The sequence below is a fragment of the Plecotus auritus genome (genome assembly GCF_963455305.1).
Source record: "Plecotus auritus genome assembly, chromosome: 2".
Classification (NCBI taxonomy): Eukaryota; Metazoa; Chordata; class Mammalia; order Chiroptera; family Vespertilionidae; genus Plecotus; species Plecotus auritus.
Genome location: NC_137771.1, coordinates 95,606,957 through 95,629,878, shown reverse-complemented (window position 1 = coordinate 95,629,878; position 22,922 = coordinate 95,606,957).

Genomic DNA, 22,922 nt, shown 5'->3' with positions numbered 1-22,922 from the left:
TTCAGCCTCGGAGCAGAAAATTCCATATGTAAATCTGACACATATTAAATAGAATATGGACTGGATGTCAGAGAATGGAGACAATGGGTTTTAGGTCATGCATTTCCTCACTTAGGGATCAGCTAATGGAAAGTGTGAGAACCACCGTTGTGTGGTACCTTCACAAGAACAGGACCATGACCCAACCATGAGGAGTCTGGGCCTTTGTGTTCATGGGTGTATCCACTTCATAGATTTAGGTGATGAAAGGAATAAGCCCAATAAAGCAATATTCTTTAAGGGAATATTGCTTATCTGCTCTGCACAGCCTAGACTCCAGAGTCCTAGCAGAAACTGTCACTTGGGTATAGCCTAGCCAGATAGCCTTCTTTAACAATATCCAGAAATTTTCTGGTGTAAGTTGAATATGTCCCCTCCCCACCAAATTCATATGTTGAAGTCTTAACCTCCAGGACCTCATGACTATATTTGGAAACAGGTTCTTCAAAGAGGTAACTAAGTTAAAGTGAGGTCATGAGGGTGGGTCTTAATCCAGCAGGACTGGTGTTCTCATAAGAGGAGGAGATTGGGGCAGAGACATACAGAGAGAAGACCACGTGAGGGCACAGGGAGAAGACAGTTATCTATAAGCTCGGGGAGAGGCTTCAGAAGAAACCAACCTGGATCTCAAACTTCCAGCCTCCAGAATTGTGAGAAAATTAATTTCTTGTATTAAGCCACCCAGCCTGTGGTATTCATTATGGCAGCCCTAGCGAACTAAGCAGGTTCTTTCACAAAAGAAATCACTAAGTATGATTGAACTATACATGAAAGAATGAGAAAAACTTGCCATTGACTGCAGAGTGAACTGAAGCATCATTCTTCCATATAAAGCTACAACTCCTGCACAGCTGAGTTACTTTACTAGTCATTCTCCTCACCAGGCCATCAGACCTGGTTGGGGTCAATGCCTCTGCCCTAGTCTGGCTGGGACACACGATCCTTTCCTTCTGTCTGATGCTTCTTTGAATCGAGATTTTTAATAGCCACCACAGAGAACCTTTCATAGCATTGTCTGCCATTCTTCAAAGAACCATGTGATTTCACTCATATGTGCCATATAACACAACAAATGAACAAACAAAAAACCCCAAATAAACAAAGACTCATATACACAGACAACAGTATGGTGGTTTCCAGAAAGAAAGAGGGTTGGGACCCCAACAGCCCCACCCCACTCACCATACAGCCTAGGCCTCTTGCTCATCACCAAGGGGGAAATTGGTTAAATAAATTGTAAAGGGTAAAGGGGGTCAAATATATGGTGATGGAAGATTTGACTTTGGGTGGTGGACACACAATATAATATACAGCTCATGTATCATAGAGTTGTACACTTGAAACCTATATAATTTTATTAACCACTGTAGCCCCAATAAATTTAAATTTTAAAAAAACAGGTCAGCAAAAAAGTTTAAACTATGAATAAAAACGTCAGTGATTTACATTTTAAACTATTAATAAAATATTAAACTAAAAAAAAAGAAAAACTTTGTTTTAAGCACAGTTTCCATCAGCTATACCAGTGGTCGGCAAACTGCGGCTATCAAGCCACATGCGGCTCGCGAGCCGCGGTTTGCCGCTCTGTTGACTAATGAGTTTGCCGACCACTGGGATAGGGGCTTAATCACAAGGAACAACAACAGCCTGTAATTATTGGAATCGAGAGTCTAGGTCAGTGGTCGGCAAACTCATTAGTCAACAGAGCCGCAAACCGCAGTTTGCTGACCACTGAGCTATACTAATATATATATATATATATATATATATATATGTATATATATATATATATATATATATATATATAGGCCCTGGTGAAAGTGAGCCCTACACAATGCCCTTCCTTCCTTCAGGGCACCCACCGCTCCTCCTCCCATGTTCCGACAGAAGCTGGTTGTTAGCTGGGAAGTGCCTTATCTCTCTATTCATGCTCTTCACTTTGTCCTGGGATTTATGGGTATTGACATAGACTTTCAGTGGGAAAAGAGAAACTTCCTATTTAGATACTGTTGCCAACAACAAAACAACTTCCTATCATTCCTCGGGTTTCTGTGACTCAATGGTACTTCTTATTTGACAATATCACACTCCACCTCCAAGTCCATTCTCCAACTTTGGTATTTAACTATTTTATACCTACAATGTATAGGCTGTAGGAGCTTTCCCAACTCTTTAATCAAAGCATTCACCCAAGGAGAGAAGGAGAATTTAGTGAAGAGGGCCAGGGGAGAATGGCAGAGCCCAAGGACACCCAGAGCCCACAGCCTGCTTAGGACATCAATTGCAACTGCAACCCAGACCACCCCACCCCCACCCCATACAACCAAGGTCTCTTGCTCATCACCAAGGGGGGAAATGAGTTAAATAAATAGATTGCCCTGGCTGATGTGGCTCAGTTGGTTGGAGTGTCGTCCCATATATGAAAAGGTTGCAGGTTCCATCCCCAGTTGGGGCGAATATGGAAGGTAATCAGTTGATGTTCTCTCTCACATCAGTGTTTCTCTCTCTCACACACAGACACACACACTTCCCCTCTCTCTACAATCAATAAGCATATCCTCTGGTGAGGATTTTAAAAAATTAATTAATTAAAATTAGCAAAAAAAATACATAAAAGATAACTACAACAATGGAAAGCAGGATGAAATAAACAATTACAGATAAAAGCTACAAAGGTTTAAATATTATACACTAAAGAATCACGTTAAAAGGGTGAAAGAGGATTATTTAATTCCTTTAGATACAATGTTTGTTAAAATGGTCCACTGAAAAGGGATAAAGTGGCAAGTACCAGAGGGAGTGGTGGGAGCACTGGGCCTCAGGCCAGAAGAGCTCATGGCAGGACCCTGAAGTGCTGCCTCGGGGTGGGGGGCAGGGGGGGAAGGAGGTCACAGGCCCAGGACTGAGTCTCTTAGGGCAGAAGATGTCCATCCATAGGCAGCTGCCCTGTAGGCTGAGAACTCGGTGAGCCGCTTAGCTTTCCCAGATGGGCTCCCTGTGGCCCAGCTAGCGCGCACAACCAGCACTCAGTCGGCAGGGAGGATGATTCCTCCTCAGACAGACAGGCCACTTGCTGGAGTGGGGCAGAGCGTACAGAGGAGCTCACCAAGGAGAACATGAAATCTGCTAATGAGGCCATTTCTAAACACACAGACTGTCTCGGAGAGAAGGGGGAAAGGACTGTAATTCAGTGAACAAATCGGACTTGGGGAAGAAGATGTATAAAAATGTCGCTGGGCAGGGTTCCAGTCCCAGCTCTGTCTCTGACCAGCCACAGGACTATGGGCAAATCAGTTATTTGCAGTATGTCACAGTGTCCTCACAAGTAAATGAGGAGAATAAACCATGGAAGCTCTAGAGTCACCCTCCCCCACTCCCCCTATCCTATGGGGTTAGGCCAAACCCACTCATTTGCCTCAAACTGGTTTGGGCAGGTGGAATTGCCCAGCCCCTGCACAGAGCAGGCCCTGCTTCCTGCCCTGGGGCCAGAGCACCGCTGAGCTGGGAACCAGGGTCCATCCTGTCCTGCAGGACAGGTTCCCCTCCGTCCCTTGCTGCCAGCACCAGGAGAGAGGCCAGAAAGCAGCTGAGGTCGGCCTGAGGTCAGGCACCCAGAGGGTGCAACAGAAACACCCAGGCCTGGCTGAGAAGGCAAAGCAGAGTGAAACCAGATGGAATCCAGAAAGGAGCCTAAGGGGGTTCCTGTGAGCATGAGCCTGAGTATAGAGACTGCAGCAAAGCTGAGCTCCCACAGGCAGGGACCAGGTGAGGACAGATGCTCAGGTGATTCTTTGAAGGCAGGAACAGACTGTCAGGGGCTCCTGCTGAAAGCCACAATGCCGCCCACATGACAGGGGCTCCATACACTGACTTAGACCTATCTGGGTGTGGTTGTCATGAAGATGCGCTGCCCAGATTCCCCTGTGAAGAAGGACTTGCCGCCCAGCTGTGCAGAGTGTATCAGCAGACAGCCCCCACTTATGGGCTCCTTCAGGGTCTCTCCTGGGACTGAACCAGGTACGGGGCGTAAAGAAGCTGTCTCAGCCCCACATGGGACCACTCTGAGGCTTGTGGGTGTCTATATCATAATTTGGCTTCTCCCTCTGCCCAATGCTGCTTCTCACTCTATCTTTTAACCTTGCTTCCCGAGAGCCCAGTCTGCAACTCTGAATGGCTCCACTGTGAGCCATGGTCTCCAGCTTGCAGGCTGATCTCCTGGGGCCTCCTCAAATGAGGGGTCTTAGAAAGTCAGGTGTGGCAGTCAGCTCGGGGCTGGCAAGAGTATGCACACATCTCTTCCCAAGTCTATATTCAGTGAAATCGGCCATGGTGGGAGTATTTACATCAGGGAAGCTGACAAACACTGCAAATCATGGCTTTTTTCCTTTTTTCTGGAGAGCTGGTTGTTAAACATTTACCAACACACCACTCCTTTTGAGTAACAATAGGACTAGACCAGTGGTCGGCAAACTCATTAGTCAACAGAGCTAAATATCAACAGTACAACGCTTGAAATTTCTTTTGAGAGGCAAATTTTTTAAACTTAAACTTCTTCTAATGCCACTTCTTCAAAATAGACTAGCCCAGGTCGTGGTATTTTGTGGAAGAGCCACACTCAAAGGGCCAAAGAGCCGCATGTAGCTCGCGAGCCACAGTTTGCCGACCACTGGACTAGACTGTTCTAGAGTCCCACCTTGCTCTATAGCATATCATGCAGAGAGTGGAAGTTAGGAGAGAGGAGGAAACATTAGAGGAAATGCAGAATAAAGTTGCAGATAAATTATTCCAAGAGCAGATATTATTCTGAGGGAGATTCTTGGATGCCCTGTTCTTCTAGCAGGGGAGAGAGCTGAGCTGGCAGCAGGCGTAGCACATAGAAACCCCAATCCTGGCATTCCTTACCACTTAGAAGGGTCAGCTCAGGGTCCTGGCATCATGAGAGCACCTGGACAAGACTGCCCCTTTAATTCGGGGGGTTGGAGACTTCAGCACACACTCCAAATGTAGCTGGTGGGATATTTTCTTAGTAGCATGCAAGTCACCACCATCATACTAAACTCCGCCTGTCCTGCTGTAAGGTGAGCACACCATCTTTTTCCCCATTTTCCAACCCCCAACAGTTTTGAGTCATCATCTGGGCACCTCCACCACCTCCTCTGTGCCTTAGAAAGTGTGGTCTCCAACTTGGCATCTGGTTCTGAAATGTTGCTGACTATAGCACAAAAGGAGAGCTGTGGAAAGTTCTGAATACAACCTTTAGAGAGGAGGTCAGGTCCTTTAGAAGACTTTTTAGTGAGAAGTATACATTTATTGAACAAATATATAGTCAGTGTCTACCACAAGGCATTTTGTCAACTGTCATATTCTGTGAAGGGTGATGAGAGCCACCCCTTGAAGGGGCCTAACTGGCTGAGTCCAGGGGCAGAGAAAACAAGTAACTCTGGTCACTAACAATATATTTACTGTCCTTTAACAAACCATGGAGAAAAACTTCCCTTCAGACCAGTACATTTGCCTCTAAAAGAATGGTTCATAGGGAAGTAATTTACCCATTTCCTAATGGTGTTCAGATATGGCTCAAAGTGGAAACATTATAGATACTGTGTTGTCATTTTTTAATATATTTTTTATTGATTATAGTATTGCAGATATCTCCCCCCCCCTCTTTATCTCCCTATAGATACTTGTTAAATTAGTAAATGAGCTAATCTTGGCTCTCAGATAACCAGAGATGCTTAATTCTGTCTTAGAATGCATAAAATAAGTACAAACTTAAAAGATAGCTGGAAAGCGACCATATGTCTGAGGATGCATGTTGACTGAGAGAATGCATATGTTAAGACAGGAAGCTTGTCAGAGAATCAAAGCAAATCTGAAAAGAAGGTGTCCTGTCAGCTCATCTGGGTCGCTTAAAAGTGACAGAAGTAGGAGTGGACTTATTCTGTTTCAAGTTATTTTACCTTGATAACATGAAAGATAAGGGATCTAAACCTTCTTGAAAATAAGAAGATACAAGTTTTAAAATTAAGGCTGCCCACAATGACATTCATTCTAATCTTACCTAATAATAGACAAACATGTAAATTGACCGTACCTCCGCTACGCCCACAGCCAATCAGAGTGCATATGCAAATTAACCCAACAAAGATGGTGGGTTAATTTGCATATGCAGGCACAGAGTGGCCAGGAGGGGCGGGACACCTGCTATGAGGGGGCAGGGGGGCGGCGGAGGGAGCTACAGGAGCAGTACTCCGGACAGAAGTGAGGACTTGTCGGCTCCCGGGCAGGCCAGGAGTGAGGATTTGCCAGCTCCCGGGCGACTCGAAGTGAAGCCAGGGAAAAGAATATCATGCAATGGGCCCCTAGTCCTATATAATAAAAGCCTAATATGCTAAGTGTCCAGTCATCCAGTTGGCCATTCAACCAATCAAAGTGTAATATGCTAATGATATGCTAAGGCTGCTCAACCACTCACTATGACTTGCACTGACCACCAGGGGGCAGATAGTCGACCAGTCGCTATGATGTGCACCAGGGGGCAGACACTCTAACTGGTAGGTTAGCCTGCTGCTGGGGTCCAGCCAATGGGGACTAAGCGAGACAGGCCCAGCATGCCCTGGAGCCTTTCTGCGGTCCCTCCCTGGCTGGCCAACTGCCCGCTTCCCTCCCCGGCCCTGATCATGCACCAGTGGGGTCCCTCGGCCTGGCCTGCCCCTCTTGCAATTTGGGCTGAGGGGACTGGGCCTCTAGTATTTAATAAAAACCTAAACATTAGGGTCCTTGCTTTTGGAACCCCAAACATCCATTAAACGACTCTTTAATCATTGAGTAGCAATCTTTAGAAACCAAAAGAAAGTGATGATGGGATAAAGGTGAATAAAGATGAGGGGTTGTCATTATGGACAAGGCTCCAAAAGTTGGCCACATTTTCTTTCAGGGACTCTGTCCTCTTCAGAAAAGCATCCTCTTCCGTTTTGTGGGGATGGAGAAGAAGCAAAGACATCTTTGTGTGCTTTGAGAATTCTCCCAGGGACCCCAGTGGAGAGGCGAGTCTAATTAACCTGCCATTCCTGTGAGTTCTAATGTCCAGGTAGCTCTGGGCTGCCCTACTTGGGTCTTGCCAAATGGAGAAAGCCATTCTGCCAGCAGGATTGCAGCAATCCTGATATCTAACCCTAATCCAGAAGAACCTTGAACTTATTCCACAAGAGGAGAGGAAGCTAAGGACAACCATATATCAAGACAAAGTTACTACATTCCCACTGAGAAGGGAGGCAGGTCAATTTGTAAACAAATATTAGAGCCAGTGACACGGAGAAAGAGTACTGTGATCCTCATGACAAAACCACCCAGCTCCTTACTGGGTCAGGCCAAGTTCTCCAGCCAGGACCTCTTGCTTTCCTCCCATCCCCTCTAGCTTCGTGGCATGCTATTCGTCTAGATGGCCCAAACTACAAATGTCTCATATTGGAGAACTTGTCCTGAGGAAGAAAAATTGTCCCAGTAAATCAAGTATTTTGTCTACATGGAGAAAACTACCACCTTGAGAGTAGATAACACAAAGTCAAAACTCAACCCTAATGGACCCCAAGATCCAATGGCAGGTGCCAAAGGTTAGCCTGGGGGCTGACTTGAGAGGAGGCATCACAGACACATATTCCCTTCTGTAAGTACATATGAGTTTCTTCCATGCCACCACTTTGACTCCAAGCTTCCAGGATGGGATTTATTCTGGAAATTGAAAAAAACAAACAGGAGAAATCAAGATGCTGCGCACAACCACATTAAAACTACAACTAAAAGTTAAAATGAATATCATCCAGAAACACGGGAAGGCTGGCTGAGTGGAATTTATACAACTAGAAGGAAAGAAAAAAGCACATTGAGTCTGGTAGGAGGTGCAGAAGTACAGTGTGGAGGTATGGAGGCATGCACAGAAAGGGCCTAGCTACTGAGTACGCTGTTGTCTTTTTCAATCGGGAGGGAGATACAAGCTCCCAACTGCTCTGAACTCCAGTTCCGGGTGAGACTCTGGGGACCCAGACTCATACGGAGAGAAACTGCACTATTTGGCATGGGGCTGGAATGCGAAAGCGGCTTTCTCTCAGAGGTGCTTGCAGCGATCATTGTTCCTGCACGGGGCCGCAGAACACAGAGACCCAGAGTCCTCTTCAGGGCAGGGCTGACGGTCAGCCATTGCTGTTTGCTCCTCCCTGGTGATTCCCTGAGACCCTGCTCCACCCAATTTACAATCCCACCCAAGCTGTGCACAGAGGCTTTTGCATATGAATGGCCTGGCCTTTCTCCACCTAAAAACCTGTCTAACTGCAGCTGGGTCAGAGAGCCCCAGAGCCTCCAAAAGAAGGCCCAAGGCTGGACAGCAGCTTGCATTGCTTCACAGCTGGGCCTCATCTGGGCACCTCTAAACCCCAAACAAAGAGGAGGAATATGCAGATCTCTCTGTTGCTCCTGCTGGTTGGCCTCAGGCAGTGGCTGACTTTGCACCTCCTTGGAGATCCAAGAGCCAGTGTACCTAGTGGTCAGAGTGAGACCATCCAGATTACAACTCTTCACATCCATAAGACACACACAGGGGGCAGACTCAGTGAGTGCCAAAGCCCCACTGAATCAAGTCCTATCCCATGAGGGTGTCTCCAGCACAGAAGTTCTCCCATCGTAGACACTGAGAAGGGAGGCAGGTCAACTGATCCTCACAGCCAATTGGCCTAGAGGTCAATTCCTCCCAGTGATACCAACAGTAATCAAGGCTTAACTACAACAACTGTACAAACAGCCCACAAAGGTGTGCACCAAGAGTGTTCACCTCAGGTAATTAGGGAGGCTGAGCCACTGAGCCCTATAGGACACCTAGCACACAAAGCCACTCTATCAACATAGGGAAGCAGCCAAAATGTGGAGACAAAGAAACAGGTCACAAATGAAAGAAATAGAGGAAAGCAAACTACTGGATACAGAGTTCAAAACCATGGTTATAAGGTTACTCAAGAATCTTCTAGAAACCTTTGAGAAATATAGTGAGACCCTCGAGGATATGAAAAAGGACCAACTAGAAATTTAACATAGACTGACTGAAATAAAGAATAATATACAGAGATCCAACAACAGACTAGAGGATCCCAAGAATCAAGTCAAAGATTTGAAATACGAAGAAGCAAAAAACACCCAACTGGAAAAGCAAAAGGAAAAAAGAATAAAAAATATGAAAATAGTGCAAGAAGCCTCTGGGACAACTTCAAGCGTACCAACATTGGAATCATAGGGGTGCCAGAAGAAGAGAGACAGCAAGATATTGGAAACCTGTTTGAAGAAATAATGACAGAAAACTTCCCCTACTTGGTGAAAGAAATAGACTTACAAGTCCAGGAAGCACAGAGAACCCCAAACAAAAGGAATCCAAAGAGGACCACACCAAGACACATCAGAGCATAAGACAAAGAGAGAATATTAAAAGCAGCAAGAGAAAAACAGTTAGTTACATACAAGGGAGTACCCATACGATTGTCAGCTGATTTCTCAACAGAAACTATGCAGGCTAGAAGGGAGTGGCAAGAAATATTCAAAGTGATGAATAGCAAGAACCTACAACCAAGATTACTCTACCTAGCAAAGCTATCATTTAGAATTGAAGGTCAGATAAAGAGCTTCACAGATAAGAACAAGCTAAAGGAGTTCATCACCGCCAAACCAGTATTATACGAAATGCTGAAGGATATTCTTTAAGAAGAGGAAGAAGAAAAAGGTAAAGATAAAAATTATGAACAACAAAGTGACAACAAATACATATCTATCAACAAGTGAATCTAAAAATCAAGTGAATAAAAAATCTGACAAACAGAATAAACTGGTGAATAGAATAGAATCAGGGGCATAGAAAGGGAGTGGACTGACAATTCTTGGGGGAAGGCAGTGTGGGGGGTGCGGGAAGAGAATGGACAAAAATCGTACACCTATGGATGAGGACAGTGGAGGAGGGGGTAAGGGCAGAGGGTGGGGTGGGAACCAGGTGGAGGGGAGCTATGGGGGGAAAGAGGAACAACTGTAATAATCTGAACAATAAAGATTTATTTTAAAAAAAGAAAACAAACAAAAAAATGACTAACTGAAGAAAAATATTTAGGTAAAATAATAAATACAAGGTAGAGAAGATTTTTTAAAGGTAAAAGAAAAAACTTGTGAAAGAACTAACTTTTTAAAAAATTTTTATTATTTATTTTTTATTTATTTATTTTGTTGTTGTTGTTAATCCTCACCCGAGGATATTTTTCCATTGATTTTTAGAGAGAGTGGAAGGGACGGGGAGAGACAGAGAGAGAGAAACATCAATGTGAGAGAGACACACTGATTGGTTGCCTCCTGAAAGTGCCCTGACCAGGGCTGGTCTGGGGATGGAGACGGCAACCACGGTAAGTGCCCTTGAATGGAATGGAACCTGGGACCCTTTAGTCCAAGGGCCGATGCTCTATCCTCTGAACAAACTGGCTAGGGCAGAACTCACATTTTTTAAGTGAAATTTTTTAGAAAAAGATATCATTTGGAATAATGAGGCAAAATAGATATTTCAGAGGGAAGATTAAAAGTCAATGAAATTTAGTGTTAATGTTAAAAACATTACAAAAACTTACAAAAGTAGGCACTGAAAGCAAAAAACCATTGAGATGGTAAATTTAAAGGATTTTTGGAAAATATTTTCAAAGCGAAAGTCTTGAATATCAGAGAGGGGGTAGAAGGGGAAAAGGAAAAATATAAAAGCAACTCTTTACTCATAAATCAAGGTAATAAAACAAGTTGGTACTTTAGCAAGGTAACAAGCTAATTGGAGTAAGTAGAAAGCCAAATGTTTCCTTGGTAATTTCTATTGTGATTTCCACTTTAACCTAAAAACTATTTGAGGAGTTGTTTTTATAGTTTACAAATATATGTTTATCTCTTTTGTACTGTGTATTTCTAATTTAATTTTATTACAGTTAGAGGATATGATTGTGTTATTAATAGAGTCAATTTTTTAAATTATTGAATTTATTGGGATGATATTGGTTAATAAATTATATAGGTTTCAAGTGTACAATTCTATAATACATCATCTGTACATTGCATTGTGTACTCACCACCCAAAGTTTGGTCTCCTTCCATCACCTTTTATTCCTTTTACTCTCTTCTACTTCCCACCACCACCACCCCTTCCCCCTAGCAATCACTATACTGTTGAACATCTGTGTCTATGAATTGTTTTCATTTCTTTAAATATGTTTTTGTTTATTTTTTAGGAGAGAGGAAGGGAGAGAAATAGAAACATTGATGAAAGAGAAACATCGATTATATGCTTCCTGCACACCTTCTACTACCGTAGGAATTGAGCCTGCAACTCAGGCATGTGCCGTGACTGGGAATAAACCAGTGACCTCTTGGTTCATGAATCAAAGCTCACCACTGAGTCACATCAGCTGGGCTATGAGTTATTTTATCATTTGCCTAATCCCTTCATCTTTTTCACCCACTCCCCCAAACCCACTCACCTCTAACAGCTGTCAATTTGTTTTCTGTCTCTATGAGTCTGCTTCTATTTTGTTTGTTTATTTTGTTCATTAGATTCCACATATAAGTGAAATCATATGGTACTTGTCTTTCTCTGACTAGCTTATTTCACTTACCATAATACTCTCCATGGCTACCCATGCTGTCACAAAAGGTAAGATTTCCTTCTTTTTCTAATATATTTTTATTGATTTCAGAGAGGAAGGGAGAGGGAGAGAGATAGAAACATCAATGATGAGAAAGAATTATTGATTGGCTGCTTCTTGCATGCCCCACACTAGGGTTCAAGCCCACAATCCAGGCCTATACCCTGACAGGGAATCGAACCTGTGACCTCCTGGTTCATAGGTCAATGCTCAACCACTGAGCCATTCTGGCTGGGCAAGATTTTCTTCTTCTTTTTCATGGCTGAGTAATATTCCATTGTGTAAATTTACCACCATTTTTTTATCCACTCATCTACTGATGGGCACTTGGGCTGCTTCCAAAACTTGGCTATTCTGAATAATGCTGTAATGAACATAGGAATGCTTATATTCTTTCCAATCAGTGTTTCAGAATTCTTCTGATATATTCCCAGAAGTGAAATCCCTGGGTCATAAGTCAATTTCCTTTTTAATTTTTTAAAGGAGTCTCTCTCCTTCTCTCTCTCTCTCAAATAAATAAACATGTCCTGGGGTGAGGATTAAAGATAATAAATAAATAAATAAATAAATAAATAAATAAATAAATAAATAAATAAATATGACAAAAAGATGATAGATAGATAGATAGATAGATAGATAGATAGATAGATAGATAGATAGATATGCAACTAATTTCTGGACATTTCTTTTGTATCCTGCTACTTTACTGAATTCGTTTATTACATCTAGTAGTTTTTTAGTGGAATCTTTAAGGTTTTCTATGTTTAACATCATATCATCTGTGAATAATGACAGTTTTACTTATTCCTTTCCAATTTGGATGCCTTCTATTTCTTCTTCTTGACTGATTGCTATGACTAGGATTTCCAGTTGAATAAGAGTGGTGGAAGTAGACATTCACTTATTGTTCCTGATCTAAAGGAAAATGCTTTTTAGTTTTTGCCCATGGAGTATGGTGTGGGCTGTGGGTTTGTCATATATGACCTTTATTTTGTTGAGGTATGTTCCCTCTAGTTTCACTTTGCTGACAGTTTTTATCAAAAATGGATGATGGATTTTGTCAAATACTTTTTATGCATCTATTGATATGATCATGTGATTTTCATTCTTCATTTTTATTATCATGTTTATTGATTTGCAGATATTGTACCAATCTTGCATTCCCAGAATAAATCTCACTTATCATGCTATATGATCTTTTTAACATATTGCTGGATCTGGTTTGCTATTATTTTGTTGAGAATTTTAGCATCTATGTTCATCAGGGATATTGGCCTGTAATTTTCTTTCTTTGTAGTGTCTTTATCTGGTTTTGGAATTAGGATAATGCTGGCTCCATAAAATGAGCATGAGAGTCTTACTTCCTCTTAAATCTTTTGCAATAGTTTGGAAAGGATAGGTATTAGTTCTTCTTTGAATGCTTGGTAAAATTCACCAGTGAAGCCATCCAGTCTGGGACTTTTGTATGTTTGTAGTTTTTTATTATTATTATTATTGCTTCAATTTTATTAGTTGTAATCTGTCTATTCAGGTTTTCTGATTCTTCCTGATTCAGTTTTGGAAGATTGTATGTTTCTATGAATTTATCCATTTCATCCAGATTGTCCAAATTGTTGGCATATAGTTGTTCATATTTTTTCCCAATCTCTTGTATTTCTGTGGAGTCAATTGTTACTTTTCTTTCATTTCTGATTTTATTTATTTGGGTCCTCTCTTGCTTTCCCTTGATAAATCTGGTTAAAGATTTGTCAATCTTGTTTATCTTTTCAAAGAACCAGTTCTTGTTTTTATTGTCATTTGTATTTTTTTAGACTCCATTTCATTTATTTCTGCTCTGACTTTATTGTTTCTTTTCTTCAACTCACTCTGGGCTTTGTTTGTTGTTCTTTTCCTAGTTCCTTTATGTGAAAATTTAGATTGTTAATTTGAGATATTTTTTGTTTCTTGAGGTAGGCCTGTAATGCTATGAGTTTCCCTCTTAGGACTGCACTGTGTTCCATAGTGTAGAGGGCCCCCTGGGAATGCACATGGATGACCTTTAAATTAATGTCAGCTGAGTCTGAGGTGATTGGCATGGTCCTCCCCCAGAGACAGCCTCCCAAAATGTCGGAGACTGTTATCAGTACTGATTTCTTATCTTTATCCATGTGCTGGGAATAAGGAATGAATAGGACCTTGACTTACCCAGGTCTTGATATGCTAAGTCCCGTCCTTGTACCAGGAATTAGGAATGAATAGGACCTGGGCACACCCAAAACACCTTTGACCTTAAACCCCTCTTTTGGAAACCAATAAATGCACTGTGTTGTCTGTGGTGGGTGTGACTGTCCCTCTATCAGAGTGACAGCCTCCCACCCAGATCCCAGCTTGTCTCTATTTCTGTGTCTGGTCTCATTTTTTTTCTTTAATTTCTTAATCCCCAGCTCCTCCACTCAGGAACCTGTCATTTTCCGTGCGGGTCTCGGAAAACAGAGAAACAACCCCCCACACCATAGAATTTGTGTCATTATGTTATCATTTTCATTTGTTTCAAGGTATATTTTGATTATTCCCTGACCTCATTGTTAACCCAATCATTGTTTAGTAACATGTTATTTAGCTTCCATATGTTTTTCAGTATTTTTCTTGTAATTGATTTCTAGTTTCATACCATTATGGTCAGAGAAGATGCTTGATATGAATTCAATCTTAAATTTATTGAGACTTGTTTTGTGTCCTTGTTGCAGAAGACCAAAGAAAAATCAAGCAATGCTTTAAAGAAAATGAGGGACACTGTTTAATACGCCGGCAGACTCAGGAATAACTTTCCAAATCTGAGTGAAGTAACATGCAGGGGGCTTCTCTTTGTCCCGAAAATATGGATTATACTTTCGGTCCCTTTTCATGGGCCTTGCAAGGAGGCCCCCAGGTGTTGGGGATCTCCAAGCCATATCTGATGGTTTGGCCTGGCGCCAGTGTTAACAACCCTCCCTCCCGGGCAGTACACTGTTCACAGTTTTATGGCCTCTGTAACAGGTTCTGCAAGACCAGTTTCTGGGAAGGAGGTAGTGACTTAATTATAAGTTATCAAGAATGTACACTGAGCTTGCTGGCATGGATTCAGAATGCTAGCCTCCCCACTCCCCCCCAAATATCAGGGTTACATTGGAATTAGCCCTTTTTAGCCTTCTCATTCTCACATGTGGTCTACTTTACAAAGTGTTCCATGTACACTTGAAAAGAATGTATATTCTGCTGCTTTGAGGTGAAATGCTCTGAAGATATCAATTAAGCCCATGTCATCTAGTGTGTCATTTAAGACTTCTGTTTTACCTGGCCTGTGTGGCTCAGCAGTTGAACATTGACCTATGAACCAGGAGGTCACAGTTTCGATTCCCAGTCAGGGCACATGCCTGAGTTTCAGGCTTGACCCCCAGTGTGGGGCATACAGCTGATCAATGATTCTCTCTCATCATTAATGTTTCTATCTTTCTCTCCCTCTTCCTTCCTCTCTGAAATCAATAAAATATATATATTTTTTAAAGATTACTGTTTCCTTGTTGATTTTCAGTGTGGAAGATCTATTCGTTGATGTAAATTAGAGTGGATATTTAAATGTTTAAAGTGTACTTAAAAATAATGTATAATCTCTGTTAGGTGCAGGAATCTAATTAAACTAATTTTATCTAATTAAAACAAATTTTAGTTGTGCTATTGAAATCCTTTATATCTTACTAGGGGCCCAGTGCACCAATTCATGCACCTTGAAAGGAACTGTGGGCTGCGAAGCTGCAGCGGGTCTCAGCCCATCCTCTGCATCCCTGCCTGGCCCCTCCTGCTGTGGTCCCCAGTCCCCTGTTGCTGGCAGCCCCACTCCCACAGCTGCCACTCTCACGTGCTGATAGCGCTGGCCCCACTCACATCACTGACAGCACCGAGCAATCAGGACCGGCACCAGGCGCTGGCAGTGGGTGTGAGCAGCGGCTCCAGCACCAGCAGCATGTGTGAGAGGCAGCTGCCAGCCCCGATCGCCCCTCAGGAGCAGGGGGAGGTGGAGAAGCCCTCGGGGCGATCAGAGCTGGCAGCCACTGCTCGCACCTGCTGACAGCACCAAGCAATGGGGGCCAGTGCCTGGCGCCAGCAGTGGGTGCAAATGCCAGGCTGCACACAGCATGCAGAAGCAAAGAATTTTCAGTAGCCACCAGAGGCTTGTCCCGATGACAGCAACCAGCACCCCGCCTTGGTCTGGCACTGCCACTCACCTGCTCCACCATCCCTCCACAGCCAATGCCCGCCATGTTCTGCACGTGTCCCCTGGTGGTCAGCGCACATCATAGTGAGCAGTTGTTCGGTTGTTCCGCCATTTGGTCTATTTGCATATTAGGGTTTTATATACAGAGACTAGAGGCCTGGTGCACAAAATTCGTATATGGGGAATGTCCCTCAGCCCAGCCTGCACCCTCTCCAATCTGGTACCCCTCGAGGGATGTCCGACTGCCCGTTTCAGCCCAATCCCCAGTGGGTATGCCATTTCAGATCACAAACTCAAGTATATAAAGTGGGATTAGGCCAAAACGGTCAGTTGGACATCCCTCTCACAATCCAGGACTCCTGGCTCCCAACCACTCACCTGCCTGCCTGCTTGATTGTCCCTAACCACCTCTGCCTGCCAGCCTGATCACCCACTAACCACTCCCCTGCCAGCCTGATCAAAACCTAACTGCTCCCCTGCCAGCCTGATTGCCACTAACTGCCCTCCCCTGCTGGCCTGGTCACCCCAACTGCCCTCCCCTGCAGGCCTGGTTCCCCCCAACTGCCCTCCCCTGCTGGCCTGGTCTCCCCCAACTGCCCTCTCCTGCTGGCCTGATCACCCACAACTGCCCTACCCTGCAGGCCATCTTAGTGTCCACATGGGGGCAGGATCTTTGACCACATGGGGGCAGCCATCTTGTGTGTTGGAGTGATGGTCAATTTGCATATTACTCTTTTATTAGATAGGATATTTCTCAGTTTATCTTTCAATTTCATTATAAATTTTATTTAATGTTATTAGCTTTTGCTTTATATTTTAAGTGTATATTTTAATAATATACAAATTTATTATTGTTGCTTCTTCTTACAAGATTGTTCTTTTCTTTTTATGAATGTTCCCTTTTATCCAAATTATAATGAATCTTAGCCCTAAAATTTGTCTGTAAATTGAATTTTTTCAATTAAACTTTCCAATTTAATTTTGAGTATTTTGTCATTTTTTTATTTTTATTTTTTTTAATATATTTTATTGATTTTGTTACAGAGAGGAAGGGAGAGGGATAGAGAGTTAGAAACATCGATGAGAGAGAAACAACGATCAGCTGCCTCCTGCACACCTGCCACCCGGGATGTGCCCGCAAACAAGGTACATGCCCTTGACCAGAATGGAACTGGGACCTTTCAGTCCACAGGCTGACACTCTATCCACTGAGCCAAACCGGTTAGGGCTTGTCATTTTTTTTTTTTAATATATTTTATTGATTTTTTACAGAGAGGAAGGGAGAAGGATAGAGAGTCAGAAACATCGATGAGAGAGAAACATCGATCAGCTGCCTTCTGCACACTCCCCACTGGGTATGTGCCTGCAACCAAGGTACATGCCCTTGGCCGGAATCGAACCTGGGACCCTTGAGTCCGCAGGCCGATGCTCTATCCACTGAGCCAAACCGGTCAGGGCGCTTGTCATTTTTTTAAAGTGTGTCTCTTGTAAATAGCACAAAGTTAAATTTAATTTTAAAAATAAAATCCGTAAGTCTATGTCTTTCAACAGCTTCAACCATTTACATTTATTGTGATTCCTGATCTTTATTTCTACTGTCATAGTCCTGTGGTTTGGGCTTGCCATGTTTTTTTCTTTTGTTTCTTCTTTTCTCCTTTCCTAACTTCTCTTAAATTTTAATAATGCTTTCTTTAATCCTCCTTCTTTCCTTGGCTGCTTTGAAAGGATACACTATTCTGTTCTTTTAGTTTTACTCTTCAATTTTTAACAATCATAATTAACCATAAATAAGAAAGTTAAATTTATTCAAAGTCTCCTCTTTCCTCATCTACAACTTACCAGTCACTGCCTAGCAGTTTGGTGGTCACCTCTATGTACCCCTCTCTCAGCTCTTCCGATCTTGAACCAAATGTTATATTGGTGACTCAGGATTTCCATATTACAGTGAATGGGGTACCTCAGATTTAGTCATCATCTAGGCAGCAGGCAACTTGGCCCAGGTAGCACTTACAAATGTGGTCTGCTTCCTCCCACCTCCCTGGTATTTGTATAAGCCAGGAACCCCCACATAAAATAAACAGTGAGCACTTAAATTCTTTCAGCTTCTATCACTGCAGGGAGAGCCCCATTCCAGCACCTAGTTTTATGCAATGAACCAGGCCTAGATCCCCTCCCCCAACAAGTAAGTGTTTTAGTGCCCAGGATTTTGCTGAATATAAACTCCCATCCAGAAGGCTCATGACTTCAGTTTGTCCCTCTGAGTTGTGTTTCTGGTACATGTCTGGACCATGGAAATTTTGTCTTGTTTTCAAATGTACCTGTATCTGTTAATGTCTTCTTTTCATATGTTCTCTATCACTGACATGTAATGGTTTTTGCAAAATTTTATTGTGGGAGTGGTAAATTTACAACATCATGAGAACCTTGGCAAAACAAACAACCAAAAGTCATTGAGGGAGGAATAGAAAATGTGGGAGGATATTAACTAAAAGTGGACAAGCAATGCAAGTGAGCCCAATGGCCCTCCCTGTGGGTCTCCTGTTGTTATTTCAATGTCCTGAATTCATGGAGATAAAAGACACACAGATAATATGGCATCTTTACTCATAAATCCAGAGGATGCTCCTCCACTTACAGGTATCTCAGCTTTTACCTGTAAGGCAGCAATAGTCAGTATGCAAACCGTCTCAAGGCCCTAGGACAGAATAAGTGGTATAAATTCTTGCTCCTATACATTCCTGAAGTACACATTGACAATCTGTGTCCAGTATAAATGGCAGTGTAACATAGTGTAGTGGGTAAAAGCATGAATTTTGGGGCTAGGTAGCCTGGGTTTGAACTCTGTCTGTGCCACTATGACCTACAAGACCTTGGACAGGTTAGGGAACTTTTTTTAGCCTCAGTTCTCTCATCTGCAAAATGAGGATAATAATAGTATTTTCCTCAAAGTTTTTTTTATATTAAATGAATAAATAGTTGCAAAGTGCCTATTAGAAAATGCTACACAAGTATTTCTTAAATTAAAATACATACATAAGATGCAGGATTTTTCTTAATTATCTGGTCACCTCACTCACTGTCAACCATGATCAATGACTGGTAGATATCTGCATCTACAGTCTTTCTCCAGAACCCCAGCTGTTTATCTCCAATTGCCTATTGGCTGTCTCTATGTGCTTGTTCCACCAGTGCCTCAATCACAGGAAGTCCAAAACTAAATCACCTTGCCCTGCAAATCTGCCCCTCCTCCCATGCCCCCTTCTTGGTTATCAGTATCATCATCTACACCAAAAGAAACCTTTTGAGTCCTCCTAGACCCGCCTCTTCACTTCACTTCCCTGATCCTCCAGCTTCCTTGTTCTTCAACACACTAACCATCCCATTCCAACAAGCCCAAGCTTTGACTAGTGTTCCCCTGTTGTACCCATTCTCTGGTTTTCATCCCCTCCACCACTTACAACCTTTGTGTTGCCCTCTTCAAGTTTCTTAGGAAAGAAGAAGGGAGAATGGATGCTGAGTTAGCAATTAACAATGCACACTAAAGAGTAGTACAAACACATTTCCATTACTGGAAACAAACAACTCTCAACAAAGCAAACACGTCACACTAAAGGCAGGTCCCTTGAGTCATCTTTCCAATGATGAGAAGCATAACTCCTTGGTTCCTGAGCCAAGGGATAATATCTGACTTCTGAGAAAAGCCCAATAATGTAAACAGCCACCATGGACAGGAAACAATGTGAACGGGATTTTGGAGTAGAGCCCATGGCTTTAGTCACGGCAGAATAAACATATTCTGAGGTCACAGCCTACCCCAGTCTCTCTTCCTTTTTCCTTTCCCCATATAATTACTTGAATTAGAATATGTGATTTTAAAATGATCAAAATATCAACAACATTCTCTATCACAGTGTTGGAGAAATTTTCACTCCCATAAAAGTGTTGGTAGAAAAGTGTTGATAGATACAAGTTTCTCCAAACCTAGGTCACCGGGGCCAACACCAGGTATTATTGAACCTAATAAAGTTGAATGTCTTTTTATATGGTTAAAAGTCTCCCCGCCCCCCTCTTTGGTGAAAGCCTATTTATGTCCTCTGTCCCCTTTTTCTCACTGAATTGTTGATCTTTTTCATACTGATTTGTAAGATTTTTTGTATATTAAGACAATTAACTCTTTGTGATATGAATTGCAAGTATTTTTCCCATTTTGTTTTTTTTTTCCTTTTTTTTATAGATTTTTCTAGATAATTCTTTTGTTTCTATGTTGTAAAATACAGTAATCTTTAATTTATGATGCATTGATTTCATATTTTGCTTGGCTAGGGCTTTGATGATTTAAAGAATTAAAGTCTGTGTAAAGAATGTTACTGGTAACTGCTGCCCCTTTCCTTCCAGTGTCCATCCCAAGCAGTCTGGTGTCTATCCTCATTGTCTGAACACTTCCTCCAGCAGGGCTGACACTCAGTGGAGACCTTCCATGGTTATTACTTTGTCATAAACTGAGAGTTTGTCATATGCCAGGTACTGTTTGGGCGCTGGGTATAGACTCAGAGGTAAATAAGATCTAGCCCCTGCCCACCAGGAGCTCAGAATCTAGTCATGCAAACAAATATGTTGCATAAAATATATGATAAAAATTTGTACAGGGTAGAGTGGGGACAAAACAAAACCAGACAAAAAAATGTATTCAGGTGTCAACTTTTAATTGGAGTTTTTAAAATAGAACAGGTTTCTACCAGGTAAACCAGGAATGGATTGAGGAAAGGCATTCCAGACAGAAGAACTATGTGGAGTCCAGCAAGGGACTACAGCAATGCAAAGTTAATTACATATGGGGAATTAATCAAATAAACAAATATAATGAGAATTATTGGAGCCAAGTTTCTCACTGCTGGAGTAGGAAGTTACAAACCTGGAAAGGGAGAAACTAGTGTGAACATCATGCCCTCGCACAAGATGGCCTCCCCCATGTGGTCACAAGATGGCTACCACAAGATGGCCTGCAAGGAAGGGCAGTTGTGGATGATCAGGCCAGCAGAGGAGGGTAGTTGGGGGCAATCAGGCCGTCAGGGGAGCAGTTTGGCATCAATCAGGCTGGCAGGGGAGTGGTTAAGGGGTGATCAGGCTGGCAGGCAGAAGCAATTAGGGGCAGGCAGACAGGCAGGCAGGTGAGCGGTTGGGAGCCAGCCATCCCGGATTCTGAGAGGGATGTCCCCTGAGGGATCCCAGAATGGAGAGGGTGCAGGCTGGGCTGAGGGAAACACCTTCCCCCCCCCCCCCCCCGTGCACAAATTTTGTGCACCGGGCCTCTAGTCCTATATAATAAAAGCCCAGCAACCGAAATGGCGGAAAGACCAGAATGACCAGAGACCAGAACAACCACAGTCCCCAACCCCAGAGCGTGGACCCCCACCCCAATCCAGGACCCCCATCAGGGCAGGCCAGCCGGCCCCCACCTGTGCACTGGGCCTCTATCATCCTATATAATAATAGCCCAGTGACCAAAATGGTGGGACAACCAAAATGACCATGGCCCCTTGCCTCTGCTATTCTCACCCCCCAGCAGACCCCCCACCCCAATCGGGGGTGGGGCTGGCCAGCAAACCACCTGTGGCCCCTTGCCCTGGCCAGCCCTGCCCCCCTGTGGGGACTCCCACCCTGATCAGGGGCCTCCATCAGGCCAAGCTGGCTGGCCCCCACCCATGCACTGGGCCTCTATCTATAATAATAAATGCATAATATGCTAATTAGACTAGATGTCCTTACACACAAAGTGAGGCTGCAAGGAAAGCAGGAGTCCCGGGTGCCTGCTGGCAGCCAGAGAGAAGCCAGAGTCCCAGGTGCCTGCCAGTGGCCAGAGGGAAGCCCGGGTCCTGGGTGCCAGAGGGAAACTGGTGCCAGTAGCTGGGGGAAGGAAGGCCTATTCTTGCACAAATTTCATGCATCGGGCCTCCAGTCCTATCTAATAAAAGAGTAATATGCAAATTTACCATCACTCTAACACATGAGATGGCCGCCCCCATGTGGTCAAAGATGGCTGCCCCCATGTGGACACAAGATGGCCACCACAAGATGGCTGGCAGAGGAGGGCAGTTGTGGGCAATCAGGCCTGCAGAGAAGGGCAGTTAGGGGCAACCAGGCCTGCAGGGGAGGGCAGTTGGGGGTGACCAGGCCTGAAGGGGAGGGCAGTTAGGGGTGACCAGGCCTGCAGGGGAGGCAGTTAGGAGCGACCAGGCTGGCAAGATGGGCAGTTAGGGGTTACCGGATTAGCAGGGGAGGGCAGGTTGGGGGGTGACCAGGCCTGCAGGGGAGGCAGTTAGAGGTGACCAGGCTGGCAGGGGAGGGCAGTTAGGGGCAATCAGGTCAGCAGGAGAGCAGTTAGGTGTGGTTAGTGGGTGATCAGGCTGGCAGGCAGAAGCGGTTAGGGGCAATCAGAAAGGCAGGCAGGCAAGTGGTTGGGAGCCAGCACTCCTGGATTGTGAGAGGAATGTCCCAGATTGGACAGGGTGCAGGCTGGGCTGAGGGACACCCCCCCATGCACAAATTTTGTGCACGGGGCCTCTAGTATATAATAAAAGGGTAATATGCAAATTGACCCTAACAGCGGAACGACCACTTCTTGGTCCCTTTCCCCAGCCAGCAGGCTCCGATCGCCTGATGACAAACAGGGAGCCGGGGGTGGGTGGTGGGGGATGCGAGTGGCACCAGGCCAAGGACCCAGCCCCACCAGTAGCCCCACACACAGAGGGCAATCAGAGGCAGGGATTGGGCCGGCGAGTGAGCGGGAAAGGTCGACCTCTCGGTCCCTTCCCCCAGCCATGAGGCTCTGATTGCCTGATGGCAAACGGGGAACGGGGGTGGGTGGTGGCAGGGGGGCGGGAGGCGGCACTAGCTTCGGGCAGCCAGGGAAGATGGCCCTGATAGCAGGCCAGGCCTAGGGACTGCACCCATGC